This window comes from Phyllobates terribilis, unplaced genomic scaffold (assembly GCF_046119375.1).
Source record: "Phyllobates terribilis strain yellow unplaced genomic scaffold, ASM4611937v1 Scaffold_2__4_contigs__length_985480577, whole genome shotgun sequence".
NCBI classification, from domain to species: Eukaryota; Metazoa; Chordata; class Amphibia; order Anura; family Dendrobatidae; genus Phyllobates; species Phyllobates terribilis.
Window position 1 is genome coordinate 870,748,571 of NW_027362762.1, and position 25,262 is coordinate 870,773,832.

At 43.9% G+C, this 25,262-nt stretch overlaps 1 protein-coding gene across 3 annotated transcripts in view; it reads right to left on the reverse strand.

Annotated features, from left to right (window-relative positions):
* The window catches only part of GLRA2 (glycine receptor alpha 2), a 322,491-nt gene that overhangs the window by 284,758 nt on the left and 12,471 nt on the right, over positions 1-25,262 (reverse strand). The gene's annotated exons all lie outside the window — the stretch shown is intronic.

Here is a 25,262-nt window from a genome sequence, read left to right on the forward strand (position 1 = left end):
TTGTAAATGTACTTAGCGCAAAAAGAAAATGGAATGATACAGGCACAGAGTCGACGGTGCACACTGTCAGTCCGAATATCAATATATAGCAAGATTGCTACTAAGTATTTCTCCCCATCAGAGGAGAATCAATTCCTAGGATAACATGCTTCTGCTATAATCATCTTAGAAAACATTTCAATGAAAATACATAAATCATGCATGGAATATACACATAGAAATATAACATTGATCATTTTAAGGTTTTAAAGAGAAAATCCATCTTTGCAACCATTTTTTTTTTTATTTTCTTAAGTCAATCTCCAAGTGAATTAAAAAAAGGAATATGACTACTATGACTACAAGATCAGAATGCACAAAGTTTGTTTGTTGTCTGTGTCCATGGAGATGCAAAGCTTTGCATAGAAGATAAAGAAACTAATTGATTTTCAAATCAAGACCCACAACAATTCGGATAGATTTGGAGAACATAAATATGGTTGCAAACATGCACATAGTCTTTGGGTAGTTTTAACTCTGTTCTGAGTTAACTAAATATGTTTTTAGAGAATACAGGAGAATGATAATTTTTAGGCAAAAAGGAAATATTTTTGGACTCAGGTTTAAGAAATGTTTGCTTATTTTCTCCTGGGATCTAACTTTATCTTGCAATTTGGGATAGCAACTGTAGCCTGTAGTTCACAATGCCACCCTTACCTGTCAAAACATAATAAGATTTGGTTCAGACTAGTGTTTGTCATTCCCATGGGATTTATAGCATTTATTTGTCAGAAAATTTGAAAATATATCTGATATAGTTGTCAAGACTATGTTATATAAGAAAGCCATGACACAAGTCTGTGTTCCTGCAATACAACCAGCACATTGATCCTTAAAGTGGTTGACCACTATGGTTTTATTTTAACAAATGTGTTGGTGACATAATGTTGTGGCACTTAGTAATATATTGCAGGTTATCTCCTTGCATTTGTTACCACAGCCTTTCCTACAGACTGCGCAGCATTTCTATCCATAAAGTAACTGCTGATGGAGGAGCATGTGACCAGACCTGTCCATTTGCCTCCTTCAACTGAGGAACACTTCATATGGGAAAGCAGCTTTTCAATTGGAGGAGGCTGATTGACTGTTCTAGTTACATGCTCACCAATCAGCAGTCAATTTATGGACAATACTGCTGTGCAATGCAGTGCTGGAGGAAAATCTTTAATCCTTATATATTAATAAGTGCTGCAAAATCATGTCCCCAACACGGACATGACTCACAATCCATAAACGTCAGTGGCTGGATGAAATATGCAAGAGTCTCTCTGGATCCCAGAAACTCACTCAGCTTTTATGCACACACACTGATTACAAGCAAACAGGCCACAGGTGCGGATGTTACCTTTAGTAGCCATTCAAACTCATTTGTGTCAAATTCTGTGCATGTAATCAGGCCAAAATCACCAGGGTATGTGGGTCATTTGGATGTTTTTGGTTGTCATTAAGGTTTAAAAAGAGAAAACACAGCAGTTTGACAATAAATGGCTTCATCCAACCAATAACCATGAGTGGAGAAAAAGTTTTTTGTCATCATTATCATGTAAACTTTTGAGATTTTATCATGCACATCATTTCTAGACTCAAAAAAGCGACCCAGTGGGTCAAGAAAAGATTTCTCCACTTTAAACTCATGCAATTCGGTGTATAACAACTGCAACTAAAATGTAATCTTTATTTTTCATGCATTTGAAACTCAATATATTTTTCTGCCATGTAAACCATAGAAACTCTCTGTCTACTCCTATAAATGTGATGATATGGAGCAAAATGTAAAGATCCTGGGTCCTGGTATATATTTATATATATAAAAAAAGTTTAGTTCTCCTTCTGGATTCATCTTTCGCTCTCAATTTAGGGGTAAAATTCTGTATTCTGTGAAGACAGATTTTTCTATCAATGAGATAGGAGACGACATTTGCTGCTTATAAGATTCTATGGAGAGGGGAGGAGGAGTGAGGATCTGCAGGAGTGCACAGACATTCTGTTGCAAGGTCTCCTGAAACGATAGTTACATTTTAAAGAGTTTCCTATTTATAAGGAAATTTCTTCTCCATAGTTTTTCTGTAAATTAACCTTATTAAATAATCAATGGCTTTCTTAACATTTGCACTAATTAATATCAAACAAGGAAAGGGCAATCATTTGCTATAGTATTTTGCATTCAAGCCCATATTTCAACACAGTGGAGCACCTATAGTCTAATGAACAATGCAAAACATAAAATATACAATATCAATTGTGATTAGTGTTGAGCGATACCTTCCGATATCAGGAAATATCGTATCGGATTGGATCGGGCCGATACCCAAAAAGTATCGGATATCGCCGATTCCGATACCGGAAACCAATGCAAGTCAATGGGACACAAATATTGGAATGAAAATAAACCCTTTCTTTCCTTGTAGGTTAATTCTACATGAAGTAAAACAACTAAGAATAATGTAGAATGACATGAAAAGCCGGCAATTCATCAGCGGCATACACCAGTACCCGACAATTTACAACAGAAAGAATAGAGCTTCACACATAGATTAGATAGATAGAAACATGTCAGTCACATATATATGAAGTACTGTGACAGTGTTGCTTACTGTACTTGTCATTTAGTGTAAAGGATTTATTTTAAAAAATATTAGTGTTTTCGTGCACCGTCTCTTTAAGAAAGCCGGCCGGCAATTCAGCATCTGTACCCGACAATTTAGAATAGAAAGAATAGAGAATCACACATAGATTACACATAGATAGAAACATGTCAGTCACATATATATGAAGTACAGTGACAGTGTAGATTACTGTACTTGTCATTTAGTGTAAAGGATTTATTTAAAAAAATATTAGTGTTTTCGTGCACCGTCTCTTTAAGAAAGCCGGCCGGCAATTCAGCATCTGTACCCGACAATTTAGAATAGAAAGAATAGAGAATCACACATAGATTAGATAGATAGAACCATGTCAGTCACATATATAAGAAGTACAGTGACAGTGTTGCTTACTGTACTTGTCATTGAGTGTAAAGGATTTATTTAAAAAAATATTAGTGTTTTCGTGCACCGTCTCTTTAAAAAAGCCGGCCGGCAATTCAGCATCGGTACTCGACAATTTATAACAGACAGAATAGAGCTTCACACATAGATTAGATAGATAGAAACATGTCAGTCACACATATATGAAGTACAGTGACAGTGTTGGTTACTGTACTTGTCATATAGTGTAAAGGATTTATTTAAAAAAATATTAGTGTTTTCGTGCACCGTCTCTTTAAAAAAGCCGGCCGGCAATTCAGCATCTGTACCCGACAATTTAGAATAGAAAGAATAGAGAATCACACATAGATTAGATAGATAGAAACATGTCAGTCACACATATAAGAAGCACAGTGACAGTGTTGATTACTGTACTTGTCATTTAGTGTTAAAATAAAGGATTTATTTTAAAAAAAAATTGGCGTGGGGTTCCCCGTAATTTTAGGCTCTAGCGGAGGTTAAGCAGACGGCTGGGGCAGATGTTTGAAGCCTGGGAAGGGGGTAATACCCACGGAGCTTCCCAGGCTACTAATATCAGCCCCCAGCTGAATACCTAGCCTTTACTAGCTATTAAAATGGGGGAACCCCCCCAAAAAAATAACGTGGGGTCCCCCCTAATTTAATAGCTAGCAAAGGCTAGGCAGACAGCTGGGGGCTGATTTTAATAGCCCAGGAAGGGTGCCATGAATATTGGCCCCCTCCCAGGCTAGAAACACCAGCCGTCAGCCGCCCCAGAAATGGCGCATCCATAGGATGCGCCAATTCTGGCACTTAGCCTCGCTCTTCCACGCTGCCCTGGTGCGGTGGCAGGGGGTAATAGGGCTGGGGTTGATGTCAGCTTATAATGCCAGCTGACATCAAGCCCAGGTTAGTAATGGAGAGGCGTCTATAAGACACCCCCATTACTAACCCCATAGTCAAAGTTAAAGAAAAACACAAACACCCAGAATAAAGTCCTTTAATTGAAATAAACACACAATTCTTTATTGTTCTAAATTAAACCATACTTACCATCACGCCCATTCCAGCTGAAGCCAACGATCTCCTGCAATAAAAGAAAAATAATAAAGCAACCTCATCCTTACCTTTCCATGGTTCCCACGACAGCTTCAGCTCTGCTACATCGAGATGACAGGCTGGACCGCAGCAGAACGCTGCCATCCAGCCTGTCATCCCGCAGACACTGAGAAGCGCAGGCGTGCTTGCGCTCCTCAGTGTCTCTCTGTGACGTCATCCAGATGAGCCGAGTTCATGTTCAATGAACTCGGCTCACCTCATGCACGTCACTGACAGCGTGGGAAAATTCTCACGCTGAAGCGCTGAGTGCAGGAGAATTTTCCCACGCTGTCAGTGACGTGCATGAGGTGAGCTCATGTCCAATGAACTCAGCTCACCTCATGCACGTCACTGACAGCGTGGGAAAATTCTCACGCTGAAGTGCTGAGTGCAGGAGAATTTTCCCACGCTGTCAGTGACGTGCATGAGGTGAGCTGAGTTCATTGGACATGACCTCGGCTCATCTTTATGCCGTCACAGCCAGACACTGAGGAGCGCAAGCATGCCTGCGCTTCTCAGTGTCTTCGGGATGACAGGCTGAATGGCAGCGTTCTGCTGCGGTCCAGCCTGTCATCTCGATGTAGCAGAGCTGAAGCTGTCGTGGGAACCATGGAAAGGTAAGGATGATGTTGCTTTATTATTTTTCTTTTATTGCAGGAGATCGTTGGCTTCAGCTGGAATGGGCGTGATGGTAAGTATGGTTTAATTTAGAACAATAAAGAATTGTGTGTTTATTTCAATTAAAGGACTTTATTCTGGGTGTTGTGTTTTTTTAAATACTTTACTAGAAATTCATGGTGGTCATGTCTAATATTGGCGTGACCCCATGAATTTCGGGCTTAGGGCCAGCTGATAATGCCAAGCTGGCCTTAACCCCTTTATTACCCAGTGAGCCACCGCACCAGGGCCCTGGATGAGTTGGGTAGAGCGCCAGAAGATGGCGCTTCTATGAATGCGCCATTTTCTGGGGCGGGTGCGGACTGCAATTTGCAGCGGGGGTGGCCCAGAAAGCTTGGGCCTCCCTGCGCTGCGGATTCCAGCCCCCAGCTGCCTAGTTGTACCTGGCTGGGCACAAAAATAGGGCGAAGCCCCACGCATTTTTTTTTTAAATTATTTCATGAAATTCATGGAATAATTAAGAAAAAAAGGGCTTCCCTATATTGTTGTGTCCAACCAGGTACAAATAGGCAGCTGGTGGTTGGGGGCAGCCCATTCCTGCCTGCTGTACCTGGCTGGACACAAATATAGTGCGAAGCCCCACGTCAATTTTTTTTTAATTATTTCATGAAATAATTTTTTTAAAAAAGGGCTTCCCTATATTGTTGTGTCCGGCCAGGTACAAATAGGCAGCTGGTGGTTGGGGGCAGCCCGTTCCTGCCTGCTGCACCTGACTGGACACAAATATAGTGCGAAGCCCCACGTCAATTTTTTTTAAATCATTTCAGGAAATTCATGAAATAATTAAAAAAAATTGATGTGGGGCTTCGCCCTATATTTGTGTCCAGTCAGGTACAGCAGGCAGGAACGGGCTGCCCCCAACCTCCAGCTGGCTATTTGTACCTAGCCGGACACAACAATATAGGGAAGCCCTTTTTTTCTTAATTATTCCATGAATTTCATGAAATAATTAAAAAAAAAAATACGTGGGGCTTCGCCCTATTTTTGTGTCCAGCCAGGTACAACTAGGCAGCTGGGGGCTGGAATCCGCAGCGCAGGGAGGCCCAAGCTTTCTGGGCCCCACCCGCTGCAAATTGCAGTCCGCAGCCGCCCCGGAAAATGGCGCGTTCATAGAAGCGCCATCTTCTGGCGCTGTACCCAACTCATCCAGGGCCCTGGTGTGGTGGCTCACTGGGTAATAAAGGGGTTAAGGCCAGCTTGGCATTATCAGCTGGCCCTAAGCCCGAAATTCATGGGGTCACACCAATATTAGACATGACCGCCATGAATTTCTAGTAAAGTATTTAAAAAAAACACAAACACCCAGAAAAAAAGTCCTTTAATTGAAATAAAGACACAATTCTTTATTGTTCTAAATTAAACCATACTTACAGTCACGCCCATTCCAGCTGAAGCCAACGATCTCCTGAAATAAAAATAAAATAATAAACCAACATCATCCTTACCTTTCCATGGTTCCCACGACAGCTTCAGCTCTGCTACATCGAGATGACAGGCTGGACCGCAGCAGAACGCTGCCATCCAGCCTGTCATCCCGCAGACACTGAGAAGCGCAGGCATGCTTGCGCTCCTCAGTGTCTGGCTGTGACGGCATAAAGATGAGCCGAGGTCATGTTCAATGAACTCAGCTCACCTCATGCACGTCACTGACAGCGTGGGAAAATTCTCCTGCACTCAGCGCTTCAGCGTGAGACTTCTCCCACGCTGTCAGTGACATACATGAGGTGAGGTCATGTCCAATGAACTCAGCTGACCTCATGCACGTCACTGACAGCGTGGGAAAATTCTCACGCTGAAGCGCTGAGTGCAGGAGAATTTTCCCACGCTGTCAGTGACGTGCATGAGGTGAGCTGAGTTCATTGAACATGACCTCGGCTCATCTTTATGCTGTCACAGCCAGACACTGAGGAGCGCAAGCATGCCTGCGCTTCTCAGTGTCTGCGGGATGACAGGCTGGATGGCAGCGTTCTGCTGCGGTCCAGCCTGTCATCTCGATGTAGCAGAGCTGAAGCTGTCGTGGGAACCATGGAAAGGTAAGGATGAGGTTGCTTTATTATTTTTCTTTTATTGCAGGAGATCGTTGGCTTCAGCTGGAATGGGCGTGATGGTAAGTATGGTTTAATTTAGAACAATAAAGAATTGTGTCTTTATTTCAATTAAAGGACTTTTTTCTGGGTGTTTGTGTTTTTTTTAAATACTTTACTAGAAATTCATGGCGGTCATGTCTAATATTGGCGTGACCCCATGAATTTCGGGCTTAGGGCCAGCTGATAATGCCAAGCTGGCCTTAACCCCTTTATTACCCAGTGAGCCACCGCACCAGGGCCCTGGATGAGTTGGGTACAGCGCCAGAAGATGGCGCTTCTATGAACGCGCCATTTTCCGGGGCGGCTGCGGACTGCAATTTGCAGCGGGTGGGGCCCAGAAAGCTTGGGCCTCCCTGCGCTGCGGATTCCAGCCCCCAGCTGCCTTGTTGTACCTGGCTGGACACAAAAATAGGGTGAAGCCCCACGTATTTTTTTTTTAAATTATTTCATGAAATTCATGGAATAATTAAGAAAAAAAGGGCTTCCCTATATTGTTGTGTCCGGCTAGGTACAAATAGGCAGCTGGTGGTTGGGGGCAGCCCGTTCCTGCCTGCTGTACCTGACTGGACACAAATATAGGGCGAAGCCCCACATAATTTTTTTTTAATTATTTCATGAATTTCCTGAAATAATTAAAAAAAATTGACGTGGGGCTTCGCCCTATATTTGTGTCCAGTCAGGTACAGCAGGCAGGAACGGGCTGCCCCCAACCACCAGCTGCCTATTTGTACCTGGTTGTACACAACAATATAGGGAAGCCCTTTTTTTCTTAATTATTCCATGAATTTCATGAAATAATTAAAAAAAAAAAAAACGTGGAGCTTCTCCCTATTTTTGTGTCCAGCCAGGTACAACTAGGCAGCTGGGGGATGGAATCTGCAGCGCAGGGAGGCCCAAGCTTTCTGCCCCCCCCCCCACTGAAAATTGCAGTCCGCAGCCGCCCCGGAAAATGGCGCGTTCATAGAAGCTGGATGCTGTACCTGGCTGGCATACAAAAATATGGCGAAGCCCACGTCAAAAGTTTTGGGAAAAATTTATTAAAAAATAAATAATAATTTAGGGACTGCATCTTTATTAACTCCTCAAATGTCATTTAGTGTTAAAATAAAGGATTTATTTTAAAAAAAAAATGACGTGGGATCCCCCATAATTTTAGTCTCTAGCGGAGGTTAAGCAGACGGCTGGGGCAGATGTTTGAAGCCTGGGAAGGGGGTAATACCCACGGAGCTTCCCAGGCAACTAATATCAGCCCCCAGCTGAATACCTAGCCTTTACTAGCTATTAAAATGGGGGACCCCCCCAAAAAAAATGACGTGGGGTCCCCCCTATTTTAATAGCTAGCAAAGGCTAGGCAGACAGCTGGGGGCTGATATTAATAGCCCAGGAAGGGTGACATGAATAATGGCCCCCTCCCAGGCTAGAAACACCAGCCGTCAGCCGCCCCAGAAATGGCGCATCCATAGGATGCGCCAATTCTGGCACTTAGCCTCACTCTTCCACGCTGCCCTGGTGCGGTGGCAGGGGGTAATAGGGCTGGGGTTCATGTCAGAGCCAGCTGCCATGAAGCCCAGGTTAGTAATGATGGGCGTCTATAAGACACCCCCATTACTAACCTACAAAGTGTTAAAAAGAAAATACACACTACACCCAGAAAAAAATAATTTATTTGAAATAAAACACACAATTTTATTTAATTCTTAGTTTACTAAAAATAATAGTTACCTGTCCACGTTCCTGCGCTGATCTCCCATGCACAGCTGTCACATCTGGAGATGGTGACAGCTGTCATGGCTGCTGTAAGCTCACGCTGCCGGGAACACGTCCGCTCCCGGCAGCGGGAGCCACTGACTGAGGTCACCGGAGTGCATTCAGTCAGCGCAGCTCTGGAGACCCCCTTTACGGCACTGCTGTACCGTGGGAATTTCTCACGATACAGCAGGGCCGTAAAGGAGCTAAACGGAGCAGCGCTTACTGAACTCCGGTGAACCCTTACGGCCCCGTCATTCTAGCGGCGGCAGCGGTTCAGAGCGGTCACATTCTATGTGGCTGCTCTGAACTGGAGATCATCGTGGGACACTCGTGGACTACTACGGAGGGGTAAGGATAAGGTTGTGGTTTATTATTTTATATTTTATTACAGGAGATTGATGGCTTCGGGGAATTAGGTGTCTAGGTGAGTATAGGTGTAGTTTTTTATTTTTTACTTTATTTTAGGTGGCGATCGGCGGGGACAGGTAATGTATGAACTAATTTATTGTAGGTAACCACTGGCCACCAATGACATGTATTTAAAATTTATTGGGGACACAGTAGGGCAATTTATATAGCACGATCAGGCTGATGGGAACTACTGCTCCCATCGAGCTGATCCTGCTGGCACGAGTGGACGGGGGACAGACATAGGCCGATGGGAGTAGTAGTGTCACATCGGCCTATGTCTGCCTGCACGCACACACCCGCACACATCGCACAGACACAGCGCACACCCGCACACACTCGCAGACATCGCACAGACACCGCGCACACCCACACACATCGCAGACACAGCGCACACCCGCACACACCCGCAGACATCGCACAGACACCGCGCACACCCGCACACACTCGCAGACATCGCACAGACACCGCGCACACCCGCACACATCGCACAGACACAGCGCACACCCGCACACACCCGCAGACATCGCACAGACACCACGCACACCCGCACACATCGCACACACACCCCGCACACACACCCCGCACACACACCCCGCACACACACCCCGCACACACACCCGCACACACACTAATCATGACGGGCTGATGGTCTGGGAGGTGAGGCTGACCTGTGCGGCCGTGGGAAAGTTCATGTGAGTTCATGCAGTCAAGCATGAACTCACATGAACCCTCTGAGGGCACCGCGGCGACTTCAAATGAACAGCTGATCGGCATCACCTGATACCTCAGCTGTTCATTTGAAATAACCGGCGGGAAAGCGCAGCACAGAACGGGAAAGCCGGCGGTGAAGTCTTTTCATTGCCGGCTTCCCCGCCCGGGTTCTTCGCTCCTTGGTGCTGCGCTCCCCGCCCGGTCCTAGCTTACGATCGGGATGGGAGGTGGCGAGGGGAGCGGAGGATCGGGGTGGGAGGCTGCGGGGAAGCAGTATGGGGCTGTGTGATTGTTTAAAAGCAAGCGGCTTTTTACCGCCCGCCGGCTTTTAAACAATCAGGAGAATTCTCCCACCCTGGGATGGCATTCTGATGACAGGCTGGATCTCAGCTGAGCGCTGCCATCCAGCTTGTCATCCTTCAGAGACACTGCAGAGCACAGGCATTATGGGAACTTCCGATTCCGGTATCCGATATTGTCAAAGTATCGGAATTAAGTATCGGAATTCCGATACCGCGAATATCGGCCGATACCCGATATTACAGTATCGGAATGCTCAACACTAATTGTGATATAAATATCCTGCCTTAACATAGAGCCAATATAATACAGTTCTATCTACGTCAAACTTGGTCATTTTGAGCATCTCAGGGTGGTCCTAATCCTATTTTTGGTAAGCATTTATGTGCTAGCCTGTTGAAGATCCTCTATGTAACCATTACTACTTGGTATAAGTCGGCCACCAAAGTTTAACCTGTTCACCAACATTAGGTTTCTATTAGCTAAAATTAGTCCCCCATCACTTGTCTGGAACTTCCATCTGACTCCTCATCTACAACAATGTAGCAGTGGCAGGGAGAAGGCCCGGCTGCATTTTAAAAAATATATACTTATTCTTTAAAGCGGTTGTCCACCTTTAGGGACATGATTTTTTACTTAAATGAATGTATTTGGGGCTAAAAAGTTATGTTTACCTTATATAGTCTATTATTGGCTGCAGAATGAGTGAACTGAGAAATCATCAGCCAGCTCATCCAGATTGAATGGCAGGTGGGTTTTTCTTTTATTTGTCTTTTTCTGACCTCCTCTCAGCTGGTTTATGGCCAAATACCACATTAAAGTTGAATGTGCTGCAAAAAAAAAGAGCCTCTAAAAGCCAAAGAGTGAAAAATTGTTGATGAAACCCAACTGAAAAATTGTTTTTAGCCCCAAATACATGCATTAAGCAAAAAAAAATATAAAAAAAAATGTCCCCAAAGTGGTAAATTCTTTATTATAGGACCTCAAATGTAAAGCGTTGTTCTCCAACACCAAAGGAAGAAACTGCAGAAGATACTTCTAGGAACCATCGCTGAAGGATACTGCAACTCATCAAGATACTATCATCATGATTTTATTTGGTAGCACATGTATTGAGACTGATAACAGGGAATTAAATGATAATGAAAATAGTTCATAAATCAAGTTTATCAGAGTAATAAAATATCACATCAACAGTTGTACAATGAAAATGAGGTGAGGGGATTAGGAGGGAATTGTTTCTGCCATTATTTCAGGTAAGAGAATTAAGTGAGAGAGTAGACGGGAAGTCGTATCTCTTTATAAGCCACAGATGGTTACCGTATATTCCGGCGTATAAGACGACCTGGTGTATAAGACGACCCCCCTACTTTCCTGTTAAAATATAGAGTTTAGGATATATTCACCGTATAAGACTACCCCTTTTCCAACGCATACCAAACACCGGTAAAAATAAAAAAAAAACAGATTTGAATTTAACATGGTCCTTTTTTAATTTAAATTCTTATGACATGCAGGTATATAGCAGGAAAACTGTCACTCATAAACATAAGGCATACAACAACAACATTACCATCATCCATTTTCATCAGCGGCATACACCGGTACCCGACAATTTACAACAGAAAGAATAGAGCTTCACACATAGATTAGATAGATAGAAATATGTCAGTCACATATATATGAAGTACAGTGACATTGTTGCTTACTGTACTTGTCATTTAGTGTAAAGGATTTATTAAAAAATATAATAGTGTTTTCGTGCACCGTCTCTTTAAAAAAGCCGGCCGGCAATTCAGCATCTGTACCCGACAATTTATAACAGACAGAATAGAGCTTCACACATAGATTAGATAGATAGAAACATGTCAGTCACATATATATGAAGTACAGTGACAGTGTTGCTTACTGTACTTGTCATTTAGTGTAAAGGATTTATTTAAAAAAATAATACTGTTTTCATGCACCGTCTCTTTAAAAAAGCCGGCCGGCAATTCAGCATCTGTACCCGACAATTTAGAATAGAAGGAATAGAGAATCATACATAGATTAGATAGATAGAAACATGTCAGTCACATATATATGAAGTACAGTGACAGTGTTGATTACTGTACTTGTCATTTAGTGTTAAAATAAAGGATTTATTTAAAAAAAAATTGGCGTGGGGTTCCCCTTAATTTTAGTCTCTAGCGGAGGTTAAGCAGACAGCTGGGGCAGATGTTTGAAGCCTGGGAAGGGGGTAATACCCACGGAGCTTCCCAGACTACTAATATCAGCCCCCAGCTGAATACCTAGCCTTTACTAGCTATTAAAATGGGGGACCCCCCCAAAAAAAATGACGTGGGGTCCCCCCTATTTTAATAGCTATCAAAGGCTAGGCAGACAGCTGGGGGCTGATATTAATAGCCCAGGAAGGGTGCCATGAATATTGGCCCCCTCCCAGGCTAGAAACACCAGCCGTCAGCCGCCCCAGAAATGGCGCATCCATAGGATGCGCCAATTCTGGCACTTAGCCTCGCTCTTCCACGCTGCCCTGGTGCGGTGGCAGGGGGTAATAGGGCTGGGGTTCATGTCAGCGCCAGCTGCCATGAAGCCCAGGTTAGTAATGATGGGCGTCTATAAGACACCCCCATTACTAACCTACAAAGTGTTAAAAAGAAAAAACACACATTACACCAAGAAAAAAATAATTTATTTGAAATAAACCACCCCATTTTATTTAATTCTTAGTTTACTAAAAAAAAAATAGTTACCTGTCCACGTTCCTGCGCTGATCTCCCATGCACAGCTGTCACATCTGGAGATGGTGACAGCTGTGCATGGCTGCTGTAAGCTCACGCTGCCGGGAACACGTCCGCTCCCGGCAGCGGGAGCCACTGACTGAGGTCACCGGAGTGCATTCAGTCAGCGCAGCTCCGGAGACCTCCTTTACGGCACTGCTGTACCGTGTGAATTTCTCACGATACAGCAGGGCCGTAAAGCAGCTAACCGGAGCAGCGCTGCCTGAACTCCGGCGAACCCGCTTATGCAATGATGGGGCTGCTTTACGGCCCCGTCATTCTAGCGGCGGCAGCGGTTCAGAGCGGTCACATTCTATGTGGCTGCTCTAAACTGGAGATCTTCGTGGGACACTCGTGAACTACTACGGAGGGGTAAGCATAAGGTTGTGGTTTATTATTTTATATTTTATTACAGGAGATCGATGGCTTCGGGGAATTAGGTGTCTAGGTGAGTATAGGTGTCGTTTTTTATTTTTTACTTTATTTTAGGTGGCGATCGGCGGGGACAGGTAATGTATGAACTAATTTATTGTAGGCAACCACTGGCCACCAATGACATGTATTTAACATTTATTGGGGACACAGTAGGGCAATTTATATAGCAGGATCAGGCTGATGGGAACTACTGCTCCCATCGAGCTGATCCTGCTGGCACGAGTGGACGGGGGACAGACATAGGCCGATGGGAGTAGTAGTGTCACATCGGCCTATGTCTGCCTGCACGCACACACCCGCACACATCGCACAGACACCGCGCACACCCGCAGACATCGCACAGACACCGCACACATCGCACAGACACCGCACACACCCCCAGACATCGCACAGACACCGCGCACACCCACACACACTCGCAGACATCGCACAGACACCCCACACACACTCGCAGACACACGCACAGACACCCGCACACACCAATCATGACGGGTCTGGGAGGTGTGGCTGACCTGTGAGACCGTGGGAAAGTTCATGTGAGTTCATGTAATGCAGTCAAGCATGAACTCACATGAACCCTCTGAGGGCACCGCGGCAACTTCAAATGAACAGCTGATCGGCATCACCTGATACCTCAGCTGTTCATTTGAAATAACCGGCGGGAAAGCGCAGCACAGAACGGGAAAGCCGGCGGTGAAGTCTTTTCACTGCCGGCTTCCCCGCCCGGGTCCTTCGCTCCCCGCTCCTTTGTGCTGCACTCCCCGCCCGGTCCTAACTTACGATCGGGATGGGAGGTGGCGAGGGGAGCGGAGGATCGGGGTGGAAGGCTGCGGGGAAGCAGTATGGGGCTGTGTGATTGTTTAAAAGCCGGCGGCTTTTTACCGCCCGCCGGCTTTTAAACAATCAGGAGAATTCTCCCACGCTGGGATGGCATTCTGATGACAGGCTGGATCTCAGCTGAGCTCTGCCATCCAGCTTGTCATCCTTCAGAGACACTGCAGAGCGCAGGCATTATGGAAACTTCCGATTCCGGTATTCGATATTGTAAAAGTATCGGAATTAAGTATCGGAATTTCAATACCGCGAATATCGGCCGATACCCGATATTACAGTATCGGAATGCTCAACACTACTTGTCACAGAAGCGATGCGAACTTCCCAGCTCCGGACACAGCGCAGCGCTTCTGTGACAAGTGAAAGCTGTCGGGACAGAAGCCCTGCGCTGTGTCCGGAGCTGGGAAGACACTGCGATGTGTCAGAAAAGTTCGCTAGGTTCTGTCTGTCTCCGCTGCTGGGAATACGCTGCGCTGTGTCCCAGGCCTGAGAAGACACAGCGCAGCGATGTGTCAGTTTCAGCACAGAAGCGCTGACTGTCTGGACCTACCGCCGCCGTATTTTAACTCCCTCCACCTTATATTAACTCCCACATGGCAGGGATACGGCCACGGCAGCTTATTAACACCCCCAGAGTATCACCGCATGTCAATTTCTGAAAGTTCAAAAACATTACCGGCGTATAAGACGACCCCAGACTAGACAGAAGATTTTTCAGTCTTCAAAAGTCGTCTTATACGCCGGAATATACGGTAATTCTTAAAGCCTTACACCGAACTTAACCTTAACCCATAGAAATACATATAGACAATACCCTCTGGACTGGATTCCCCCTTTTTCTAGCATTATTTTTTCTATTAAACACAGTGGTTATAAAAAAAAAATGCACTGATATCCCAGTATTGGTTTCTCCATTTTTAGTTTGCAAAAAAGTGTTCAGCTCCTTACTTACAATAAAAGGGCTCTGTCAGCCAATAATGATAGCATAAACTAAGGAACCAGCCCTGTAATGGATGCAACCCTATAGAAATCACACATTTAGTGTTCTAATCGCTTCCTCCATTATTTAGAAACTAATGCTTGATCAAATATATTACTTAGGGTGCTCAGTGCACCCTTGGTGTGGCCAAGAGGCTCAGCACCCCATTCCATTCACTGTTTTCTTCATGCCCTCACCTGCTTCACTAGTGATTGACAGCACTGGCTACCCTGAGATTTCTCTATAGACAATGCTGCTCCAGATAATCCAGTACTGTCAATCACCACTATGGAGAGGTAGAACATGGAAAATTAGTGGGTGGAACGGTGCACTTAGACTCATATTCACACTAAGTGTGAACCAAGCTCTCTAATTAGCATATATGATTAAAAGGTTATTCCCATCTTCAAGATCTTATCCCAATATTTAGTAGGTGTAATAATAATATTAGCAAATACCTCCAATTAGAAATGTAGTATAGTTCTTCTGATTAGCTATGTTTCAGTCAGAACTCCTGTTGTCTTTCTACAGTTTGACCACTAGTGGCTGCTAATGTTCACCTTAATAATTATGCTGCAATCCCACTCCTTACCACTGAAGGCTGCTGTTGTGTTCTGCAATTGCTCTTTACTAAGAAGGCAGATTCTGAACCTTCGAATCCATCTTGTTTCCTGTTTGGGCCTACTTAAAGCCACATGGATCTCTCACTCATTGCTTGAGTATTATGTCTAGCTGTTAGCTTAGCTAGAGTCTCAGCTCCTGAACATTCTTTCCCAGACTGTTCTCATTCATCTATGGATTGTTCCCTACAACTCCTTTGTTATAATCAAGTACATCTATAACCGCTTGCTGTTCCTGCTCATGCTCTTTAGGCGACTGGTTTCCAGCAGTACTACACCTTTATCGCAACAGCTTCTTACCCCATGTGCAGGGAATTGCAATAGCTTAGGTATGCGTGGTTATGGCCACTAAGAACTAACTAACTGTCAATTAGAGATGAGCGGTGTTCGACTAGAACTGTTCGCCAATCTCAAATTCGAGCTGTTTTGGGCGGTGTTCGAGTTGTTCGACGAACCCGAACGATTTGCAAAAAATTCGGCTGTTCGAGGTTATGTTCGATAACTGTTCGTGCACCAAAAGCGTGTCCTGCATGTCTGGCGCTATTTAGAGCACCAATCATGCAGGGATTGTCTGTCACTCACTGTAATGCCACAGCCATGGTGGTTGTGGCATTACAGTGATTGCCCAAATCGATGGGAACAGTGCCAACAGTGAAACATGAAAAGCCGGCAATTCAGCAGCGGCATACACCGGTACCCGACAATTTAGAACCGAAAGAATAGAGCTTCACACATAGATTAGATAGATATAAACATGTCAGCCACATATATACGAAGTACAGTGAAAGTGCTGCTTACTGTACTTGTCATTTAGCGTAAAGGATTTATCAAAAAAAATAATAGTGTTTTCATGCACCGTCTCTTTAAAAAAGCCGGCCGGCAATTCAGCAGCGGTACCCGACAATTTAGAATAGAAAGAATAGAGAATCACACATAGATTAGATAGATAGAAACATGTCAGTCACATATATATGAAGTACAGTGACAGTGTTGCTTACTGTACTTGTCATTTAGCGTAAAGGATTTATCAAAAAAAATAATAGTGTTTTCATGCACTGTCTCTTTAAAAAAGCCGGCCGGCAATTCAGCAGCGGTACCCGACAATTTATAACAGACAGAATAGAGCTTCACACATAGATTAGATAGATAGAAACATGTCAGTCACATATATATGAAGTACAGTGATAGTGTTGGTTACTGTACTTGTCATTTAGTATTAAAATAAAGGATTTATTATTAAAAAAATTGGCGTGGGGTTCCCCTTAATTTTAGGCTCTAGCGGAGGTTAAGCAGACGGCTGGGGCAGATGTTTGAAGCCTGGGAAGGGGGTAATACCCACGGAGCTTCCCAGGCTACTAATATCAGCCCCCAGCTGAATACATAGCCTTTACTAGCTATTAAAATGGGGGACCCCCCAAAAAAAATGACGTGGGGTCCCCCCTAATTTAATAGCTAGCAAAGGCTAGGCAGACAGCTGGGGGCTGATATTAATAGCCCAGGAAGGGGGCCATGAATATTGGCCCCCTCCCAGGCTAGAAACACCAGCCGTCAGCCGCCCCAGAAATGGCGCATTCATAGGATGCGCCAATTCTGGCACTTAGCCTCGCTCTTCCACGCTGCCCTGGTGCGGTGGCAGGGGGTAATAGGGTTGGGGTTGATGTCAGCTTATAATGCCAGCTGACATCAAGCCCAGGTTAGTAATGGAGAGGCGTCTATAAGACACCCCCATTACTAACCCCATAGTCAAAGTTAAAAAAAACACAAACACCCAGAATAAAGTCCTTTAATTGAAATAAAGACACAATCCTTTATTGTTCTAAATTAAACCATACTTACCGTCACGCCCATTCCAGCTGAAGCCAACGATCTCCTGCAATAAAAGAAAAATAATAAAGCAACCTCATCCTTACCTTTCCATGGTTCCCACGACAGCTTCAGCTCTGCTACATCGAGATGACAGGCTGGACCGCAGCAGAACGCCGCCATCCAGCCTCTCATCCCGCAGACACTGAGAAGCGCAGGCTTGCTTGCGCTGCTCAGCGTCTCTCTGTGACGACATCCAGATGAGCCGAGTTCATGTCCAATGAACTCGGCTCACCTCATGCACGTCACTGACAGCGTGGGAAAATTCTCACGCTGAAGCGGTGAGTGCAGGAGAATTCTCCCACGCTGTCAGTGACGTGCAGGAGGTGAGCTGAGTTCATTGGACATGAGCTCACCTCCTGCATGTCACTGACAGTGTGGGAGAATTCTCCTGCACTCAGCGCTTCAGCGTGAGAATTCTCCCACGCTGAAGCGCTGAGTGCAGGAGAATTTTCCCACGCTGTCAGTGACGTGCATGAGGTGAGCCGAGTTCATTGGACATTAACTCGGCTCATCTGGATGCCCTCACAGAGAGACACTGTGGAGCGCAAGAAAGCCTGCGCTTCTCAGTGTCTTCGGGATGACAGGCTGGATGGCAGCGTTCTACTGCGGTCCAGCCTGTCATCTCGATGTAGCAGAGCTGAAGCTGTCATGGGAACCATGGAAAGGTAAGGATGATGTTGCTTTATTATTTTTCTTTTATTTCAGGAGATCGTTGGCTTCAGCTGGAATGGGCGTGATGGTAAGTATGGTTTAATTTAGAACAATAAAGAATTGTGTGTTTATTTCAATTAAAGGACTTTTTTCTGGGTGTTGTGTTTTTTTTAAATACTTTACTAGAAATTCATGGTGGTCATGTCTAATATTGGCGTGACCCCATGAATTTCGGGCTTAGGGCCAGCTGATAATGCCAAGCTGGCCCTAACCCCTTTATTACCCAGTGAGCCACCGCATCAGGGCCCTGGATGAGTTGGGTACAGCGCCAGAAGATGGCGCTTCTATGAACGCGCCATTTTCCGGGGTGGCTGCGGACTGCAATTTGCAGCGGGGGTGGCCCAGAAAGCTTGGGCCTCCCTGCGCTGCGGATTCCAGCCCCCAGCTGCCTAGTTGTACCTGGCTGGACACAAAAACAGGGCGAAGCCCCACGTCAATTTTCTTTAAATTATTTCATGAAATAATTAAGAAAAAAAGGGCTTCCCTATATTGTTGTGTCCGGCCAGGTACAAATAGGCAGCTGGTGGTTGGGGGCAGCCCGTTCCTGCCTGCTGTACCTGGCTGGACACAAATATAGTGCGAAGCCCCACTTCAATTTTTTTTAAATTATTTCATGAATTTCCTGAAATAATTTAAAAAAATTGAAGTGGGGCTTCGCACTATATTTGTGTCCAGCCAGGTACAGCAGGCAGGAACGGGCTGCCCCCAACCACCAGCTGCCTATTTGTACCTGGCCGGACACAACAATATAGGGAAGGTCTTTTTTTCTTAATTATTTCATGAATTTCATGAAATAATTAAAAAAAAAGTACGTGGGGCTTCGCCCTATTTTTGTGTCCAGCCACGTACAACTAGGCAGCTGGGGGCTGGAATCTGCAGCGCAGGGAGGCCCAAGCTTTCTGGGCCCCCCCCCCGCTACAAATTGCAGTCCGCAGCCACCCCGGAAAATGGCGCGTTCATAGAAGCGCCATCTTCTGGCGCTGTACCCAACTCATCCAGGGCCCTGGTGCGGTGGCTCACTGGGTAATAAAGGGGTTAGGGCCAGCTTGGTATTATCAGCTGGCCCCAAGCCCAAAATTCATGGGGTCACGCCAGTATTAGACATGACCGCCATGAATTTCTAGTAAAGTATTTAAAAAAAACACAACACCCAGAATAAAGTCCTTTAATTGAAATAAAGACACAATTCTTTATTGTTCTAAATTAAACCATACTTACCATCACACCCATTCCAGCTGAAGCCAACGATCTCCTGCAATAAAAGAAAAATAATAAACCAACCTCATCCTTACCTTTCCATGGTTCCCACGACAGCTTCAGCTCTGCTACATCGAGATGACTGGCTGGACCGCAGCAGAACGCTGCCATCCAGTCTGTCATCCCGCAGACACTGAGAAGCGCAGGCATGCTTGCGCTCCTCACTGTCTCGCTGTGACGGCATCCAGATGAGCCGAGGTCATGTCCAATGAACTCGGCTCACCTCATGCACGTCACTGACAGCGTGGGAAAATTCTCACGCTGAAGTGCTGAGTGCAGGAGAATTCTCCCACGCTGTCAGTGATGTGCATGAGGTGAGCTCATGTCCAATGAACTCAGCTCACCTCCTGCACGTCACTGACAGCGTGGGAAAATTCTCCTGCAATCAGCGCTTCAGCGTGAGAATTTTCCCACGCTGTCAGTGACGTGCATGAGGTGAGCCGAGTTCATTGGACATGAACTCGGCTCCTCTGGATGTCGTCACAGAGAGACGCTGAGCAGCGCAAGCAAGCCTGCGCTTCTCAGTGTCTGCGGGATGACAGACTGGATGGCAGCGTTCTGCTGCGGTCCAGCCTGTCATCTCGATGTAGCAGAGCTGAAGCTGTCGTGGGAACCATGGAAAGGTAAGGATGAGGTTGCTTTATTATTTTTCTTTTATTGCAGGAGATCGTTGGCTTCAGCTGGAATGGGCGTGATGGTAAGTATGGTTTAATTTAGAACAATAAAGGATTGTGTCTTTATTTCAATTAAAGGACTTTATTCTGGGTGTTTGTGTTTTTTTTAACTTTGACTATGGGGTTAGTAATGGGGGTGTCTTATAGACGCCTCTCCATTACTAACCTGGGCTTGATGTCAGCTGGCATTATAAGCTGACATCAACCCCAACCCTATTACCCCCTGCCACCGCACCAGGGCAGCGTGGAAGAGCGAGGCTAAGTGCCAGAATTGGCGCATCCTATGAATGCGCCATTTCTGGGGCAGCTGACGGCTGGTGTTTCTAGCCTGGGAGGGGGCCAATATTCATGGCTCCCTTCCTGGGCTATTAATATCAGCCCCCAGCTGTCTGCCTAGCCTTTGCTAGCTATTAAATTAGGGGGGACCCCACATCATTTTTTTGGGGGGGTCCCCCATTTTAATAGCTAGTAAAGGCTATGTATTCAGCTGGGGGCTGATATTAGTAGCCTGGGAAGCTCCGTGGGTATTACCCCCTTCCCAGGCTTCAAACATCTGCCCCAGCCGTCTGCTTAACCTCCGCTAGAGCCTAAAATTAAGGGGAACCCCACGCCAATTTTTTTAATAATAAATCCTTTATTTTAATACTAAATGACAAGTACAGTAACCAACACTATCACTGTACTTCATATATATGTGACTGACATGTTTCTATCTATCTAATCTATGTGTGATGCTCTATCTTTCTGTTCTAAATTGTCGGGTACCGCTGCTGAATTGCCGGCCGGCTTTTTTAAAGAGACAGTGCATGAAAACACTATTATTTTTTTAAATAAATCCTTTACACTAAATGACAAGTACAGTAAGCAACACTATCACTGTACTTCATATATATGTGACTGACATGTTTCTATCTATCTAATCTATGTGTGAAGCTCTATTCTTTCTGTTCTAAATTGTCGGGTACAGATGCTGAATTGCCGGCCGGCTTTTTTAAAGAGACGGTGCATGAAAACACTAATATTTTTTTTAATAAATCCTTTACACTAAATGACAAGTGCAGTAACCAACACTGTCACTGTGCTTCTTATATGTGTGACTGACATGTTTCTATCTATCTAATCTATGTGTGATGCTCTATTCCTTCTTGTCTAAATTGTCGGGTACCGGTGTATGCCGCTGCTGAATTTGCCGGCCGGCTTTTTTAAAGAGAGTGTCTTCTGAGCAGTTTGTCAGCTTTTGGACACCTTTGCAGGTGTTTTCTATGTGTTTCTATGTGTTTTTGTTTGCCTGCCATTGGTTTTAACGGTGTTCGACGGTGTTCTAAGGTGTTCGACGAACAGTTCGACGAACAGTTCCTCGAACATCCCGGTGTTCGACGAACCGAACCGAACCCGAACACTACGGGGGTGGCTCAACACTACTGTCAATATGTGAGTGGTCGTAACCATGGATACCTAAGCTACTGCAATGCCCTGCACATGGGGTAAGCAAAATAGCTAATCAGAAGAACTACATTACATTTCTAATTAAGCTTCAATTTCTTCAGAATGTTGGCAGCGATTAGAACACTAAGGCAAGAGTCAGATGGTCATATAACTCTGACGATGATTGCAATGCAATGCTCGAACTGGCATCGGCTTTCCCGACCCAAGATGTCACAGTGTATATTTCTATGCAGCTGTCACATTTGGGTCAGGAGAGCCGTTGGCCAGTCTTAGCATTCTGTTGCAATCCTCGTCCGTGTTATATGGCCATCTGACTCTTCCTTTAAAGTGCAATTCATACAGGGGTTATACTCCTACAAGGCTTTGTGCTAACTTTATACTGTTAGTTTGGGCTGAAAGACTCCTTTTAAAAAGTCATCCAATGTTTTGTCCAGGGGTCCCCACCAATGTATATTTGACCTTTTACACAAAGACGCAATGCAGAAGAAACAAAACTGCTGATTTGGGTATCATCCAGTCCATAAGAGACTAAGGGCAAATGAAGAAAATGTATGCATGTTGCTATAAGTATTTTTGATAAGTGGACAGTGGTGGCCTCCTCAGATGCTCAAAAAGTAGAGGCCCTAGGATAGTTACCCTATTCGCCCTCCCTATAATTTAGGCATGGGTACACAGTCTAATTTTTCGACAAACAACCTTAATTAAAATGTACCAAAACAAGCAGCAGTAAATGTTATATGCTAATGCTTTTAAAAATTGTCTCTCGGGGGATTCTCACAAGCAGAAAACCAACAATATCATAGTACAAGTGTCACAGCTATTACAGAGCAGTGCCCTACATCCATGACACTTTGGCTTCTCACCTGAGGGCAAAAATGACCTTTTACACCAAAAAAGAAGCCTGAATAACGGAGGCCCCCCCTGCTCGATCTGAATGAACGCAGCTTACTGCTTCCTTCTCACTCCTCGAGTTTGGATCTAAGCAGCAGTAAAATGCAATTGTAATCTTTGATGTTTAGCTAATTACAAATGAACATAGAAATCTCAGCTTGAAAAATAACATGGATTGCCTATTTGGTGTAAACTGCATCTGTTGGAGCAGCACACTGCGAGATTAAAAGACTTTTTAACACTGATACTCTAGGCATTACGGAATCACTCGTTTTGAGATAATTTATCATTAAAATGGTAGTGAAGCTATTTGCATTTAAACAAAGCATTAAATGGGGAGAACCGAGGCCCACGCAGCTCTTCATTTACCATTACATATTTATTAAAAGGCTCATTTTGCATATTACTAAGCAGATCACTGAAACAGTTAATTATTTCTGAGCAAATACACGAGATGGCGAGGAATGTTGAAGGCTTCCCATTGACTGTTGCGGCACAGATTAAAGAGCCTAGTGTCACGTTAATGCAAATTTGATTTCATTAATTAATTTGGTTAGCTTTAGTACTTGTTTTACCTAGTGATGAGCGAGTATGTTTTGTTAACCCTTTCGCCGAGTATGCTCGGGCGAGCGCCGAGTAGTTACAGCTGCTCTGTGTTATGTTTAAATCGCTCCCGTGTGCAAGATTTGTGACTATTTGACAGCTTTAATACATGTGAGGAATGTGTAAGAAATTGTTTTAACCCCTTCATGGCCGGGCTATTTTCCGTTTTTTTCCTTTTCGTTTTTTACTCCCCTTATTCCAAAAGTCATAACTTTTTTTTAGTTGTATGAGGGCTTGGTTTTTTTCCGGGAAAAGTTGTACTTATGAATGACACCATTAATTTTATCATGTACTGGAATGTGGGAAAAAATTCCAAGGGCATTGAAATTGCAAAAGAAAGTGAAATCATGCAACAGTTTTTTTTCGTTTTTTTTTATTTACCATGTTCACTATACGTTAAAACTGACCTGGCGATATGATTCTCCAGGTCAGTATGATTATGCAGATATCAAAGACGCAAAGGTTTTTTTTTTTAAGTGGTGAAAAATTGTTAAAATTTTAAAAAAAACTTTTTGCTTGTGTCACCCTTTTTCGATACCTGTAACATTTTAAATAAGCCCTGTGTGAGGGCTGACATTTTTACTCATTCCATTTTGGGGTAGATACGATGTTTTGATCGCCTCTTATTGCATTTTATTCAAAAACCGTAATTCTGGTATTTCGATCTCTTTTTCTCGTTACACCTCTACAGATCGGATTAATCTATTTTATATTTTGATAGATTAGAATTTTACGAATGCAGCGATACCAAATATGTGTATTTTTTTTATTATTATTATTGCTTTATTTTTAATGGAACAAAAAGGAGGTGATTTTTTTTGCATTTTTTATTTTTAAGAACATTTTTTCCACTTTTTACTGTATTTATTAGTACTTGAACCTGTGATCATATGGTTGCTGCGATTAGAAGGTCCCCATACACATAAGATGGTCTGCCATTCTCACCGATATTGGCACTCTCAACCAACTTTAATCTAATGGGTATTGTGGCTTTGAGCTAAGTTAAATTATCCATCCATTGTTATAGAAGGTCTGTCAGTCTAGAATACTGAGTTTCTTCAAGTGCACTATAAAATCTCCCCAACTTAAATTGCTATGATGAGACAGTTTTAAATTGGGATTGCCATACTACCCACCTCCCACCTGTTGAAGCATACAACAGCTGCAGGCTTATGCTGGAGATGATCTTGATCAGATAACAGAGGGCTGTGTTAATTGTTGGAGTTAGTTATGATGAACTCTCTGCTTTTTTCAGTTCAATTCTCTTCCTGTAATCCTCCTGCTGTAATTACGCAGGGATTGGTTTCTCTATGTCCCAAGTAAAACACAATGTCTGTGACAGCTAAGTGATTCTTCTGAAATTTCCAATACCCGTAGAGGCTAAATTTAATATTTTCTATTCCATCCTTCACAATTCCATTTGCATGAAAGAATAGTGATTTTTCTGCATGGATGAAAATGTGAAGCCTGCAGGCAATCAGTGGCCACCGTTTGGCTGCAGTGGTCACATGATATTATTTATGTTCAGAGACTCAGCGCTGAGAGCAGAAGAGAGGCACCAGTCCAGAAGGTAAGTATTGATTTTTTTATATACTTTATGCAATCTGGGGCGATTAAGCGGAGAGCTTCTCTAAAATGATCATTTTCTAGCTAGAGCTTGTCTCATAAAATACTCATTTTATCTCATGAAGTAATAGAATGCCGACAATGTTTAATGTATGTGAGGGCAGCTACGTTAATAAAACCCTAAAGTCTAAAATAGTGTCTATTTTTAACAGCTTTGCTCATTTTATTGTATAGTTTTGTTTGCTTTACTATGATTCTATGATTATTATGGCTTGTCCCACATTTCAAGAGAACCTGCAGCAGAATGTCTATGTCTTCTTCTAACTCCTCCCTCATCCATCCCCTTCCCCTCTACATTGAATCTGATAAGCACCAACTGTCATCAATATTAGTAATGTGAAAGTCTGTACTCACTGACCGATTTGGGAGTAAAAGATCACTCCAGGAGAAAGAAACAGATTATTAGATTATGCTAATAAGATATATTACAAAGTTGCTCTTTTATTATATGTACTATCGATATATGAGAAAGAATAAAAATAA